General features: G+C 37.9%; 1 long non-coding RNA gene and 1 other non-coding gene across 3 annotated transcripts in view; one reads left to right on the forward strand and one right to left on the reverse strand.

The window, feature by feature from the left end:
• Nucleotides 1–14,628, reverse strand: part of C18H11orf49 — a 195,808-nt gene that overhangs the window by 149,243 nt on the left and 31,937 nt on the right. The window contains exon 2 of the transcript XR_005373450.1: nucleotides 63–165. This is a non-coding gene — a transcript (chromosome 18 C11orf49 homolog). The remainder of the gene's footprint in view (nucleotides 1–62; nucleotides 166–14,628) is intronic.
• LOC111090966 overlaps nucleotides 1–14,628 on the forward strand; it is an 80,493-nt gene that overhangs the window by 44,031 nt on the left and 21,834 nt on the right. The window contains exons 4-5 of one of the 2 annotated variants that reach the window (XR_005373451.1): nucleotides 6,640–6,783; nucleotides 13,022–13,945. This is a non-coding gene — a long non-coding RNA (uncharacterized LOC111090966). Of the gene's footprint in view, nucleotides 1–6,639; nucleotides 6,784–13,021; nucleotides 13,946–14,628 lie in introns of those variants that run through there. The other variant, XR_005373452.1, reaches the window with a different exon arrangement.

The following is a 14,628-nucleotide window of genomic DNA, read 5'->3' on the forward strand; positions in this document are numbered from 1 at the left end:
CTTGCCTGCTTCCAAGCGCCTCCTCTGGGCTCGCCCTATTGGCAAAACACTCAGGTACTTACTATTCAGTGAAGAACCTGGCAATGCCATATTGGCTAATATCTTCCTTATTCTCTAGCAGCTGACACACTGCATCCTCCATGTATGTGAGGACATGTCGCTGGGCTGAAAAGAAAAAATCAAGACAGAAACAGAAAGTGAGAAACAAAGAAGATAAAAGTCTTCCCAGTCCCAGTAGGAAGCCATGAAGATCAATCAAAATGTTGGTTCTGCCCTAGGATGTGGACTAGAACAGGCAGAGTAAACGTGCTGGCCCTAATTGAGCTATGGTCTCAAAGGATGGAGTAGGAGACAATGTAGAACATGACCTATCACCATATGAGTGGCTATTAGTACTACTATCAACCCCTCACTCTTCATTTCAGTGATGAGGGTGACGTTAATGAGGATGAGGAGCTTTGGCACCATTTAGCTACATTTAGCACCATTTAGATATACCTGGGAATTCTTTTCTTTCTACCTTCTTTTACCCTCTTCCACTTATCCATGTCTCAGAAACTTAATCCAGTGAGTAGTGGTGCCATGCCTGAAGTGTGGATGATCTGCTTCCAAGGAAAACCCAATTCCTTATACAAAAAGTCCCTGAAAAAATTAAAGGGAATTTAATGAAAATGTCACCAATGGTGCTATACGTTATTAGCCGTAGGACTGTGAAATCTGTGTGGCTCAATTTACCAGAAAGCATGTTTTCTGCATTTGTTGTGACTGGAAAATGTGTGAATTAATCATGGGTTTGTAATAAAGGGTGTATTAGAATTAGATAGACTAAGGGATGCCTGGGTGGCTCAGTGGTTGAACACCTGCCTTCAGCCCAGTGCATGATCCTGGAGTCCCAGGATCAAGTCCCACATCAGGCTCCCTGCATGGAGCCTGCCTCTCTGTCTTTCATGAATGAATGAATGAATGACTAAATAAATAAATAAATAAATAAATAAATAAATAAATAAATAAATCTATCTTAAAAAAAAAAGACAGGCTTGGGTTTGATTCATGGCTCTGTCTTTGGTAGCTTAATCTTAGTTGTTTAAACTACACCTGTTTTCTTCTTTATCAGGTATGGAAAGAAATACTATTTAGCTCTTTCTCAAAATATGGTCAATCAACTTCTTGGTTTAACTCACCCAGTGTACCCTGTTAAAATACAGATTTGTAATCTGACAATATCCCAGATTTAGTGACCTTAAATTTCTACCTGGAGGGATCCCTGGGTGGCGCAGCGGTTTGGCGCCTGCCTTTGGCCCAGGGCGCGATCCTGGAGACCCGGGATCGAATCCCATATCAGGCTCCCGATGCATGGAGCCTGCTTCTCCCTCTGCCTGTGTCTCTGCCTCTCTCTCTCTCTGTGACTATCATAAGTAAATAAATAAAAATTAAAAAAAAAATTTCTACCTGGAGCCCATTCTTAAAAAAAAAAAAAAAAAAGGCTTTTTAAAGAATGGGGAAAATTAACAAGGCAGGAAACAACAAATGTTGGAGAGGATGCGGAGAAAAGGGAACCCTCTTACACTGTTGGTGGGAATGTGAACTGGTGCAGCCACTCTGGAAAACTGTGTGGAGGTTCCTCAAACAGTTAAAAATATACCTGCCCTACGACCCAGCAATTGCACTGTTGGGGATTTACCCCAAAGATACAAATGCAATGAAACGCCGGGACACCTGCACCCCGATGTTTATAGCAGCAATGGCCACGATAGCCAAACTGTGGAAGGAGCCTCGGTGTCCAATAAATAAACTTTTAAATATAACATTGTACGCCAGTATACAGTTATATTTGTTTCAGATCAGTGCTTTGACAATTCTACCTACTATTCAATGTTCACCACAATAAGTATAGTCACCATTTGTCACCATACAATGTTACTGCAATATTATTGACTATATTTCCTATACTGTACTTTTCATGGAGTCCAGTAGTTTTAAACAAGTACCCTTGATGCTTCTTATGTACCTGAATGTTTAAGAATCACTGGTTTAGACCTTGGGCTTTGGAGTTCAGATAGACCATAGTTCCATTCTCAGCCCTAACAATTCCTAGCTGTGTGACTTTGAGCAAATGACTCTCTAAGCCTATTTCCTCACTGTAAAATGTGGTTAATAATACTATTACTATTCATAATAATAATATTAGTAGTTCTACATCATAGGGTTATGACAATTGAATAATATAACACATGTAAAGTCCCTGGTTTGCTTGATAATATAAATTCTTAAGAGCCTATCTCAAGGTCTACTGGGGGGATTTACTTTAGTAAACAACATAAGTTAGAGCTTCCATTACAACAGGTGCTCAACAAATGCTTGTTCCTATTCCCTGAATTTTATCTTTAGGTACAACAAGGGTATCCTGCCACAGTTTACATAGAAACTTCCAATTCAGTATTTCCACTTACCATCCAAAAAAATTAAAAATAAACAAATTTTTAAAAGCCCCTTCCTTCTGGGGGCACCTGGGTGGTTCAGTTGGTTAAGCATCTGCTTTCGGCTCAGGTCATGATCCTAGGGTCCTGGGATCAAGCCCTGCATTGGGTTCCTGCTCAGCGGAGAGTCTGCTTCTCTCTCTCTCCCTCTGCCTATCCCCCAGCTTGTTCTCTCTCTCTGTCTCTTGTCTCTCTCCCTTGCTCACTCTCTCAAATAAAAAAAATATTAAAAAAATAAAAAAAATCTACAAACCCTTTCTTCTGGAGCAGCGAGAACAAAAAAAAATCCTCAAAGTAATGAATACCTTGTCAAAAAGCAATTCCACGAAGTTGTTACTAAGTTGTTACTATTTGTCTCTTTTATAGTTTTGTCCCTCAGGAAAATATGGAGGAATTACCTAAAATTTATAAAAACAGGCACTTCAAGGGGCACCTGAGTGGCTCAGTTGGTTAAGCATCCAACTCTTGATGTTGGCTCAGGTCATGATCGAGCCCTGTGTCAGGGTTGAGATCGAGCCCTGTGTCAGGCTTTGTGCTGGGCGTGGAGCATGCTTTGGATTCTCCTTCTCCCTCTCCCTAAACCCCTCCCCCACCCTAAAAAACCCCCAGATACTTCAAAAAACCATTCCTGAAGTCTTGGCAGTCTTAAAAACCAAATAACTTTATCTGCCCACGCTGTACTCAGGACAGTCTTCATTTGACAATGGTAACCTAAGGTTTCACCACATTTGCATGGGCCAAAAATTCAGATGACTGACATGTTTATATTCTGTGACTTATTCTGTCAATATGAGTGCTTCCCAAAGTGCACTATCAAACAACTATCAGTGTACTGCAAACATTCTCTAGCCTCTACCCCCAAAAAGAGGTGAAAATAAAATTAGTGCTTCAGCAACAGTTCTTCCAACTGGAGAACTATTTCTCTAAGAAATGGCCAAAACTATTACTCTGCAATTGAGAGAGAAGTTGAGAGATCACACATGCCAATTTCTGGCATTAACCGTTTTACACCTTAATATATATTAAATTGGGAAAAAATGGCCAAAGTCACATTAAAATCAGAACACTGCCATCTCTGTATTCTCCTACCATTTTCCACCCACTTATCTCCTGGTCTTACATTCCTTCCTTGGACTAGATGGACTTTCTTTGACTTAGATCTACCTAAGCCTACTAGTATAGGATGGGGGTGTTTTGGGTTTTTTGATTTGATGGTAGAAGTGAAAGAGCTCTCCTTAGTTGCTAATCCTGATGCTTCCCCTTCCTGACTTCAGGGACTAAATGTCAATGTGAAAGCCCTTTAAGGATGAAACATTTTCAGAGCAATTAGAATCAAAGTACTTTTGTCCTCCTGGGGTTGGGAAAGAGAAATTCTCTGGAAAATGCACCAAAAAAGGTCAGGGGCAAGGGGGAAGAAAGGAAGGAAGGAAGAAAAAGGTTTATTCCCATTTAACATTCATCTACCAATCTGATGTTTATAGAGTTTAATATTACACATAATAATGGTAACAATAAATGATGCCAATTTGAAACATGGTGCACTGAGTGTACTCATTGTCTTAACATGAATTATATTATGTATTTGCCACAATCCTATGATACATATGTATTTTGCATATGAGATATCATTTTCCACTTTACAAATGAGAGAACTAAGATTTATAGAATTAAAGTAGCTTGCTCAAGATCACACAGCTAACCTAGTGAGAAGAAAAGCCAAGACTCAAACCAAGAACCCATGCTCTTACCACAATACCACACTGCCTTATCGTTAACACTTTGTATAGTGAGTTTTCCCATAAATATGACCTTTATTTTATATACAGCACAAAGGCAGGGACGTATGTTGATATAAAATCATCTGAGAAATGTCCATTGTGTCTGTGTGAACGTGTGTGTACAGGTGTGCGTGTGCGGGCACATTCTGTCCCCAAATGCATAGGTGTGCATGCCAATCAGCATTTGTGTGAAGTTAGAATTTGTCATCAAATTTCAAAGTTTTTTTTATAAAGAATCACTCCACCACAAAGTATTCACCCCCCACGTATTCCTCATTCACAATGCGGAAACAGAAAGTCCTGGTGCCCTTTTTATGTGTGGGTGGAGGGAAGCAGCTGAAGAGCCAGAAAGGGCAAGGAAAAGTTTCTCCCTGCAGAGAATTTCTCACAAGCCAAGTGCAAGGAGCTCTCTCTAACTGCTACTCTCTGGTGGTTTCTTTCACCTGCAGCTCTTATCAGTCCAATGTTCCCTCTGTGGTTAAGTGTACCACCCAACCCTGGAAAATCCTTGCAGTTTATCAAACTTCAATGAGACAGAAGTTCAAAGCTCTTGCCTGGCAATAAAACACGGAGAGTGTCGTTTTATATTATTTTTTAAATGCAAAGGAATAGGCTTTAATTTATGTGAATGATTAAAGAATAAAAATTGCACACCTGCACCCCCAGAGGGCAAAGATATCTGGGCATCTTAGCTGCCCTCCTTGGAAAAGGAAAAACATTTCAGATTGACTTTTCCTCTTTTGCTTTGCTGGGATTCCTACAACAAGCCCAGGATTAACTTTTCTAACATCTACCAATAAGACTCTATTTTTCTGAAATCCACATGAAGGCCCAAGGTCCATGTCTTGCTCAGATAGTATCGTTCTTAACACTTAAAACTTCAACATGCTACACTGAAAAATCTAAGTGAAATAGAAGTAACACTGTATGATCGTTATATGAACCTCTCAAATAAAGGCAATGTGGATCAGATAATTCTTGGTTCTGTTTAACGGCCTCCTGCTGATTGCTTAATCTCTTTATACCATAGTCACTCTTGCTATAAAATGGGTATAATGCTAAGAATGATGTGTCTAATAATAAACTACTTCTTTGGAAAATATTTGGTATATATGAAAAGTAAGACATTAATGATTATATTTTTACTGCTACATACTGATTCTACAGATTAAAATGACACAGCAATTTTTTGCAATACTTAAGAATATGGGCTCTGAAATCAGGTTGACCTGGATTTGATTTCTAGCTCTGGCACTTATTAACAGTGTGACTTTAAGCAAGTTACCTAATCTCTCCGCCCTTTTCTATAAAATTGGGGAATAGTACCTACCACGTAAGCTGGTAGTGAGAATTAAATAAAGTAATGTATGTAATAATCTTGGCATAGTGTTTGGCACATAGTAAGTATGCAATAAATATTAGCAATTATTTTTCTTGTTGTTGTTATTACTACAGTTGTTACTATGTACCACTTCCAGACATGGCAAAACTTACAAGACAGTGGTTTTCAACACTAACAAACTACCATCTGACCAATATAGTATAGCCCCCATTCATTTATTTAAACTTTTGCTCATCCAACCAAGGATGTTTACAGATTATCTTCAAGGATTCCTGGGCTATATAAACCTTACACATACAATAATATACATAATCATATGCCCATTTCAGCTATACGCTTTAAACTTATAGGAAGCGTTCACGTATTAACTGCTAATTACTCAGGAGACTCTAATTTACATGGGGAAAGTCCAGAACTATTTCTTTTTAACTCTCTTCCCAAGGATAAATACCATCAAAGTATTAGCTTGTTTGTTTTGCAATCAAATAAAGGGTCTCATTTGGAAATGATTGCTTGAGGGGCCTAGAATTTCCACCTACATTAATTAGACCACTCATTTTTTTATTATTATTTTATACAGAGTCCCTATACTAGAATAAACAAGTCTCACTAGAAAAATATTCACATAAATTACTACATGTGATATTAATAGACACATACAAGAGCAACAGCAGTGTAAGTGAAAAGTACAGTATATACATATATCCAACTTTAAATCTGGCTTTGTCCTCCTTTGCCAAAGTCCTTCTGAGACACATTTTAGTCTTTGAAGCCTCTTGAGATTCAGATGCCGGCTGGCACAAATGTTGAATTAAATTAAGACTGTTCTCTGAGATAAGAAAAGTAACCCTGTTAACCAAACAACTTGTCAGGTAAATTGTTTAGAAGTTTCAAGTTCAAGATCATTTATAAATCACTAACATGGTTTGATTTGATTTGGTCTTGTGAAGTACAAATAGATAGCTTACTGGTTTAAAAAGTTAATAGAACTCTAAAATTAATTATTTACATCCTCCATCTTTGCTCGTATGTCCTGATCCAGGAACATGGTATGTTCTGGTAAAATATTTTATCACCCATTGAAGACCATCTTTGATCTGAGACCACACTAGACCAATTTCCTCTGACCAAAGGACATGGGAAATGAGGAAAATCAGTACATATAATCCTTATACAACTCAATGAGGTAAGTAATAGACTTTTCTGACGCTCGGAGAGGTTAAGGAACATGCTAAAAATCTTAATAAATGGCTCATCTAGGATTTAAACTTAGATTTGACTCCAAAGCCTATGTCCTTCCACTATGACCTATGACCTCTCTAAACAAAAACAAAAGCAAATCATAATTAAGAAAAATCCAAAACCCCAATGTGTCATCCCATTTTATACTGTATTATCTAGAAATTGCTGGCTATTTATGTAAATACTAGAAAAGAAGCTTAAATTGGTAACTAAGTTAAAATTATTTATATAATCTTTAAATTGTAAATAAAAAACTGTTTCTTTTTTATTTTTTTATTTTTATTTATTTATGATAGTCACACAGAGAGAGAGAGAGAGAGAGGCAGAGACACAGGCAGAGGGAGAAGCAGGCTCCATGCATCGGGAGCCTGACGTGGGATTCGATCCCAGGTCTCCAGGATCACGCCCTGGGCCAAAGGCAGGCGCTAAACCGCTGCACCACCCAGGGATCCCCAAAACTGTTTCTTTCTAATTACACATGTAATTATTATTTTTTAAAATTATTTCTAAAATTACTTTTTAAAATTATTTTTAAAAATTCCAACAGTTTAGAAAAAGTTAAAAACTAATCCCAGTTCCCATTGGTAACAGTTGTTGTCAGTTTGGTATGCATACTTTTAAAAAAATAAAAATACATAATTTGTGAGCTTGGTTTAGTTCTGTTTTAAATAAATGACATATATTTTTTTCTGAATCTTGTTTTTTTTTACTCAGTTATGTCTGGGGATCTTTTATGAAACAATATGGAACCAACTTAGCCTTGCAGTATTTCTCAATAGCAAATATTTCCCTATTAGTAAATATTTAAGCTGTTTCCATATTTTTACTATAGAAAACTTTGCTGTGTTGAACATTCTTTTTTTTTTTTTTAAGATTTTATTTATTCATAAGAGATACAGAGAGAGAGGCGGAGACACAGGCAGAGGGAGAAGCAGGCTCCATGCAGGGAGCCCGATGTGGGACTCGATCCTGGGACTCCAGGATCATGCTTTGGGGCTGAAGGCAGACACTCAACCGCTGAGCCACCCAGCGTCCCTGTGTTGAACATTCTTATACATGTTTCCCTGTGTTGAACATTCTTATACATGTTTCCCTGTGCATATGTGGAAGAGTTTTCCTATGGAATTGGCATGCCACAGGATGCACATATCTTTGTGGGGTTTTTTTCCGGTTTTATTAAGAAATAATTGACAAATATCATTGTGTAAGTTTAAGACATATATCATGACAGTTTGATTTCCATATATTGTGAAATGATTATCACAATAGGTTTGGCTAACATTCACCATATAGATACATTAAAAAGAAGAGAAAGAAGAAAAGAAAAAACATTTTTCTCTTTGTGCTGAGAACTCTTAGGATTTATTCTCTTAACCACTTTCCTATGTATCATACAGCAGTGGTAACCACAGTCATTATGCTATACATTACCTCCCCAGTACTCATCTTATAACTGGAAATCTTTACCCTGCCTCCCCACCACCTTCCTCTAATTCCCTCTCCCTAATCTGCCTCTGGCAACCACATGTCTGATTTCTTCTTTAATGAGTTTGGGGTTTTGTTTGTTGTTTGTTTTTAGATTCCATATATAAGTGAAATCATACAGTACCTGCCTTTTCTAAGATTTTATTTATTTATTTGACAGAGAGAGCACAAATAAGCAGAGTGGCAAGCAGAGTTAGAGAAGCAGGCTCCTCACTGAGCAGACAGCCTGAGGTGAGGCTCAATTCCAGGACCCTTGGATCATGACCTGAGCCAAAGGCAGATGCTGCACCAACTGAGCCACCCAGGCACCCCCAATATCTGTCTTTCTCTGACATTTTCACTTAGCATAATGCCTTCAAGATCCATCCATGTTACAAATGGTAGAATTTCCTCATTTTTTGTGGCTGGATAATGTTCCGTTATATATACACACTACAACTTCATCCATTTATTCATCGATGGACACTCAGGTTGTTCTCATGTCTTGACTATTGTAAATGATGCTGCAGTGAACGTACAGATATCTTTTCCACTTAGTGTTTTCATTTCCTTTGGATATATTCCCAGTAGTGGAATTGATGCATCATACAGTAGTTCTATTTTTAATTTTTTGAAGATCCTCCATACTGTTTTCCATAGTGGCTCTTCCAGTTTACAATCCCACCAGCATTCATAAGGTTTCCCTTTACTCTACATCTTCATGTTTACTTAGACATACACAATTGTTTTACAAAGCAATAAATTTTACAAAAATTTATTCCAATTTACACTCTTCTTAGCCATTAGACTATCTTTTCACTATCCTTGGTCTAAGACTTTGTAATTTTGCCAATTTAACAGCTATAAAATAGCTTTTCATTGTTGTTTTAATTTTGGTCTTCTTAAGTACAAATAAAGTTAAGCATATTTTCATGTTTATTTGTATTTTTTCTGTGAATAATCTGCTAGTATCCTTTGCCATTTTCCTCTCTGGTTCTTTTTTCGTCTCCTTGATTTATAGTTTTTTTTCCTAATTCTATATATGTTGCAAATATATACATCTACCTTATGACTTTTACTTTAATTTGTTTATGGTATCTTTCATTGTATAGACATTTTAACTTTTGTGCTTTTGTATTGTTCAGACAGACCCTCTCTACTCCAAGTAAATAAACCTATTATCTTATATATTTTTTTCTAATATGATCTTTACTTTAAATAATTGGGTCCCTTACCAAATCATGAATTCACAATTAGCACAGTAAGCATAATATAAAAAGAAATTTAAAACTTAGAGTAGAGAAAAATAAACGCATTAACTCCAAATCAGGCCCCTTCAGATATTAACTAGCTCTAAATATAAAACAGCTGTGTGTCAAGTTTAACTTTGGGTGCCCAGAAAACACTGTAAGTGGATCACACATTGCATATGAATATCCTAATAAACATCCTTGATATAAATGCAGGAGGCTTCCCTCTTTTAATAGCTCTTAATCATTACAGGGTTTGCTTAAAGGTAGTTAAACCTATAAATATAATAATAGCAACAGCTAACATTTATTCAGGTCTCTGCAAGAGAGCCTTCTAACCATTCTATGGGCATTAATTAATTTAATTCTCACAACAAACTTATGAAATGGGTGCCTCCTTTATTTCCATTTTATAGATGAAAAAAAGGAAGATTCAGATATATAATTTACCTAAATGTTAACAGCCTGGTGAGTAGCAGAGACAGGATTTGAATCTAGGTCTATGGTCAGGACTGCACTATATTGCAGCCCTTAACGAGCTATGCCAAGTGGAATTTTCTTTAAAAAAAAAAAAAAAATACTTGAGAGAGAGAGAGAAAGAGAATAAGCAGGGGGGTGACAGAGGAAGAGAGAGAAGCAGGCTCTCCAATGAGCAGGGAGTCTGACTCAGAGGTCAATCCCAGGACCCTGAAATCATGACCTGAGCAGAAGGCAGATGCTTAACCAACTGAGACACCCAGGTAGCCCCCAAGTGGAATATTCTAAGGACAAGTTACAAATTAAGGAAAGATTTCTTACATTAATAAATATAAAACAGACAAAACTAATACATCCAAACCACCACATTGCTGCTATTCAGCTAGTCAAACTCAAATACCAAAAGACACACTGAGGGCAAACAAAGCATTACACGTATGTTAACATCACCTGTGACAACCAGAAAACAAGAGTTCACTAAAGATCTTTATGTAAAGTGGAGGACGAAAAACTGAAGTCCACTTCCCTCAACCAATAGAGGTATTGTACAAGTTAACAGCTGTGCAAAGCTGAGTGCTTTGACATTCAAACAGTCTCTAGCCAGTCATTAATCCTTCCTTTTTCTTTCTTCCTAAAACTGGTGATTTTTGATATTTTGAGGATGTCAGTAAAGGTCATGTACTTAAATCCTATTGCCTCAGTATTTCTAGCCTAAATCTCATAATACAGAATTAGTAGGTTGGAGTCCTGTAATTTCAAGTGCCAGAAGCTACAGGAAAAAACAATTTTTTAAGGAGGCTTTTACCGAGATCCAAACTTAAAAGTACTCAGCTAGCTGACCATAACAAAATGTACTGCCTGAATATCCAAGAAATCTGAAGTGGCAGTTTTCCACAGTTACAATCTATGGGACATGTGAAGAACACAAGTAATAACCGTCATGACAGTAGCTTTGCAAAAATAGTTACTCATAGAACAGTATTGTTATGAAATCAACTCCATAAAGTCATAACACTATTTTCCGAAGGCATCATAGGTTAAATAAAACCCTATAAACTGACAAACATGGAGTAAATCAAGTGCCACTCATAATGTCATGTCAGGCAGGGAAGTATTAAAGTTACAAGGCAAGGGGCACCTGGGTGGCACAGTTGGTTAAATGTCTGACTCTCGGCTTCACCTCAGGTTGTGATTTCAGGGTTGTAAGACTAAGCTGCATGTTGGGCTCCAAGCTCAGGCAGAATCTGCTTGAGGTTTCTCTTCCTCTGCCTCTACCCCTCCCACTCATGCTCTCTCTCTCTCTCTAAGATAAATAAATGAATTTTGGGTACCTGGATGGCTCAGTTGGTTGGGCATCTGCCTTTGGCTTATGTCACAATCCCAGGGTTCTGGGATTGAGTCCCACATTGGACTCCCTGCTCAGTGGGGAGCCTGCTTCTCCCTCTGCCTCCCTATGCTCTTTCTTGCTATCTTTGTTTCTCTCTCTCAAATGGATAAATAAAATCTTTAAAAATAAATAAATAAATCTTTAAAAAAAATTTTTTTTAAGTTACACTGTGAAAATCAATTGTGCTATATAGTCATCAAAGGTTGTAGCCTTTGGGGAAAACCATGCCTTTACAGACTATTAGGAATTATATTTAGTAATATGCAATTAACTATGAATATAAGGATTAACGGTATTAGTACAATAAGGTAACTTATCAATTACTTGTCATTTTACATTCAAACTATTTCACAAAAATTAGCTGGCATTCACAACAACTCATATAACAGTAACAGGACCTCAGTCTAATAGAAAGATACAGAAATGATTTCTAATTTAAGGTAGCTGAAAACTCATGGGTTTAGAATTCCTGATCTTCTCCCTTCTGTTTGATACTGCTTCTATATGAAGGTGGGGATTCTCTTTCAAATATGAGTCTCACATGTCAAATCCCCACTCAGAACTGTGTCTACACCCTGTTTATGGGATATGGTTGTAATAATGCCCAATAATCCCTTTGTCTATTTTTGTTATGAAAGTAAACATGCTATTGTAGATATTTATAGATACTCCAGAGGCCTAGGCCAAAGTGCACAAGGTCATGGGGTGAATGAATGGAACAGCATAGCCTAGACTGGCCCTAATTTAGATTACACAGAAAACTCATGCCAACACTTACCATAGCATCTAAATTAATAGTGTCAAACACCAAATTACCCTATAAAAATATACTCTGGGATCTATTTTACCAGACCAACATAATTTTTGACTCCTCACTCATAGCTCTGTTGCAATGTCCAAGCCTACCTTTCCTGCCAGGCTCAAGTCAAATGCCGCTTTCTTCACGAAGCTTTTCCTGATTCTCTCTGACCCAGAAGCAATCTCCCTTTTCCTGAATTCCCTAACCATCTATTTAAAATATTTCCAATGTCACTTTATACCTTGAGACAGTGATTTCTGTTATACATGTGTTATCTTCTTTGTTAGACTTCCAACTCCTTATAGGCTGCTAGTGACCATGACTCATTTATCTTTTATCCCCTTTAACTCTTAGGACCATTCAGTGTCTTCCACATACCAGTCATTCAAATATTTACTGATTGAATACATAAACTGTATCACTATTTATACACTGTGGTGCTATTCTTTATTCAACGAAACCACTTCAGGATTGCGCCTCCCAGGTGGGAAACGCTAAGTACCAAAACACATTCTGTTACAATATTAGGGTTCTTACAGGACGCCACTTTTGTCCTGTTCTCAACCCCTCTTTCTGTTGCCTTTTTACTGTCCCCTCCCTCTCATCCAATGAGAAAGCACTTGCTCCTTCCATTGTTACTAAGGGCCTCATTATGTTCAAGGTAAAGTGAAAAAATGCATTCGATGCAATTACCAGTTCCTCACAAATTTGGAGGCTACTTGTCATTTCAACATCCAAGACTTGAATAAAAGAAAGTCCAAATTCTTTTCACTCCTAAGAACTATTTTCTTTTTTTTCTTTTTAGACAAAATGGAAGCACACAGCACAGGAAGCAGTCCTCAGTAAGCCACCGTTCATAAACAGCTTTGCTGAAAGCGTAACAAAGGTTCTGTTGTGCTCTTGCATGGCAGGGCCAGTAAGCAGCAGGGGCAGATGAACTCTTTACGAAACAAAGGTTCTGTCTTCATGCAAATGTTTGCATTAATAAAAAATGAAGAAAAAGATATAGAAAATGCAGGCTAGCTGGACATAATAGGTCTCTAAACGGGAGGTTTTTCACATTTTTCAGGCGGAGTCAGCAGGTCTTTTAAAAACTTTGTCATTCTGAACATTTCACAGACATCACAAGAAAGACATGCAAATAACAGAAGCAAATCAAAGGACATCCCGCTGCTCTGCTGGCGCCTCCCTCATCCATGCCTGGTTTGTCATTTTCTGTTAACCCTAGTGCTGGCTGCTGTTTTGTTGAGGAATGGAGTCCCTAGCCCATGTGGCAGTACATGTTCAGCCAGCTGGCCCCTGCACTGATGACATTACAATGCAAGCCATGTACTACCACTCAGGGACACGTGCTGCCAGGCAACAAGTCCAATGTGGGTTTTTTGCACACCCGGCTTGCAAATCTGCATGGGAAAGAACCTCTAAACTGACCTCTAAACTGACCTCTTAATAAGATATGATCTTCTTGAGTATGAGCATCACTGAGTAGTTCTCTGAAGATGGACTTACTGAGGACCAGATATACAAAATCTAAAATCTGAGGGGAGAGGTTGACCAAATACCCACTATGTGTCAAGCACCATATTATGTGTTCAACCTGTGTTATCTCATTTTACCCTGACAACCACCATCTAAGGTAGCTACTTACTATTTTCATTTTATAGCTGAGAAAACTGAAGCTTAACAGGGGTTATAAACCTAAGGTCACACAGCTAATAATGGCAAGCCAAGACTCAAAACTGCCTAATGGCAAATTCTATTTCTTTCTTTCTTTCTTTCAAGATTTTTATTTATTCATGATAGACATAGAGAGAGAGAGAGAGAGGGGGTGGGGGGCAGAGGGAGAAGCAGGCTCCATGCCGGGAGCCTGACGCAGGACTCGATCCCGGGACTCCAGAATCGCGGCTGGGCCAAAGGCAGGCGCTAAACCACTGAGTCACGCAGGGATCCCCAAATTCTGTTTCTTTCTATTCATTTTTCTCTCTTACTTCAAGGTCGGGTGACTAAAACCTAACGGACTCTGAAAGTATCACAATAACCATATTCACCCACTGCAAGGCTACGGAGGTATCCCTCTTTCTCCATTTTAATCATCAGGAGTCTTTATCATTAATTTTTAAGAGTGAATGACTTTTTTGTTAGGTCATGATAAGAATCTATTTAAAGCTGAAAATATTTTCTCACAGAAAAATGGATATAATTTAATATGTTGTGCATAATTTAGAGGATTTGAGAACCTCCTATGGTTTATCTATAGCTCCCCTGAGAATTTATGACCCACATGTTAAAAAAAAAGAAAACCAAAAACCCAGAACCCACATTTTTCTTCCCAGGAGCACATGGTGGGCTTTCTTTCACAATGATGGCCCATCAAATCCCCTGACCCCAAAATTCCATTTTCTCCTCCATTTC

This window comes from Canis lupus, chromosome 18 (assembly GCF_011100685.1).
Source record: "Canis lupus familiaris isolate Mischka breed German Shepherd chromosome 18, alternate assembly UU_Cfam_GSD_1.0, whole genome shotgun sequence".
NCBI classification, from domain to species: Eukaryota; Metazoa; Chordata; class Mammalia; order Carnivora; family Canidae; genus Canis; species Canis lupus.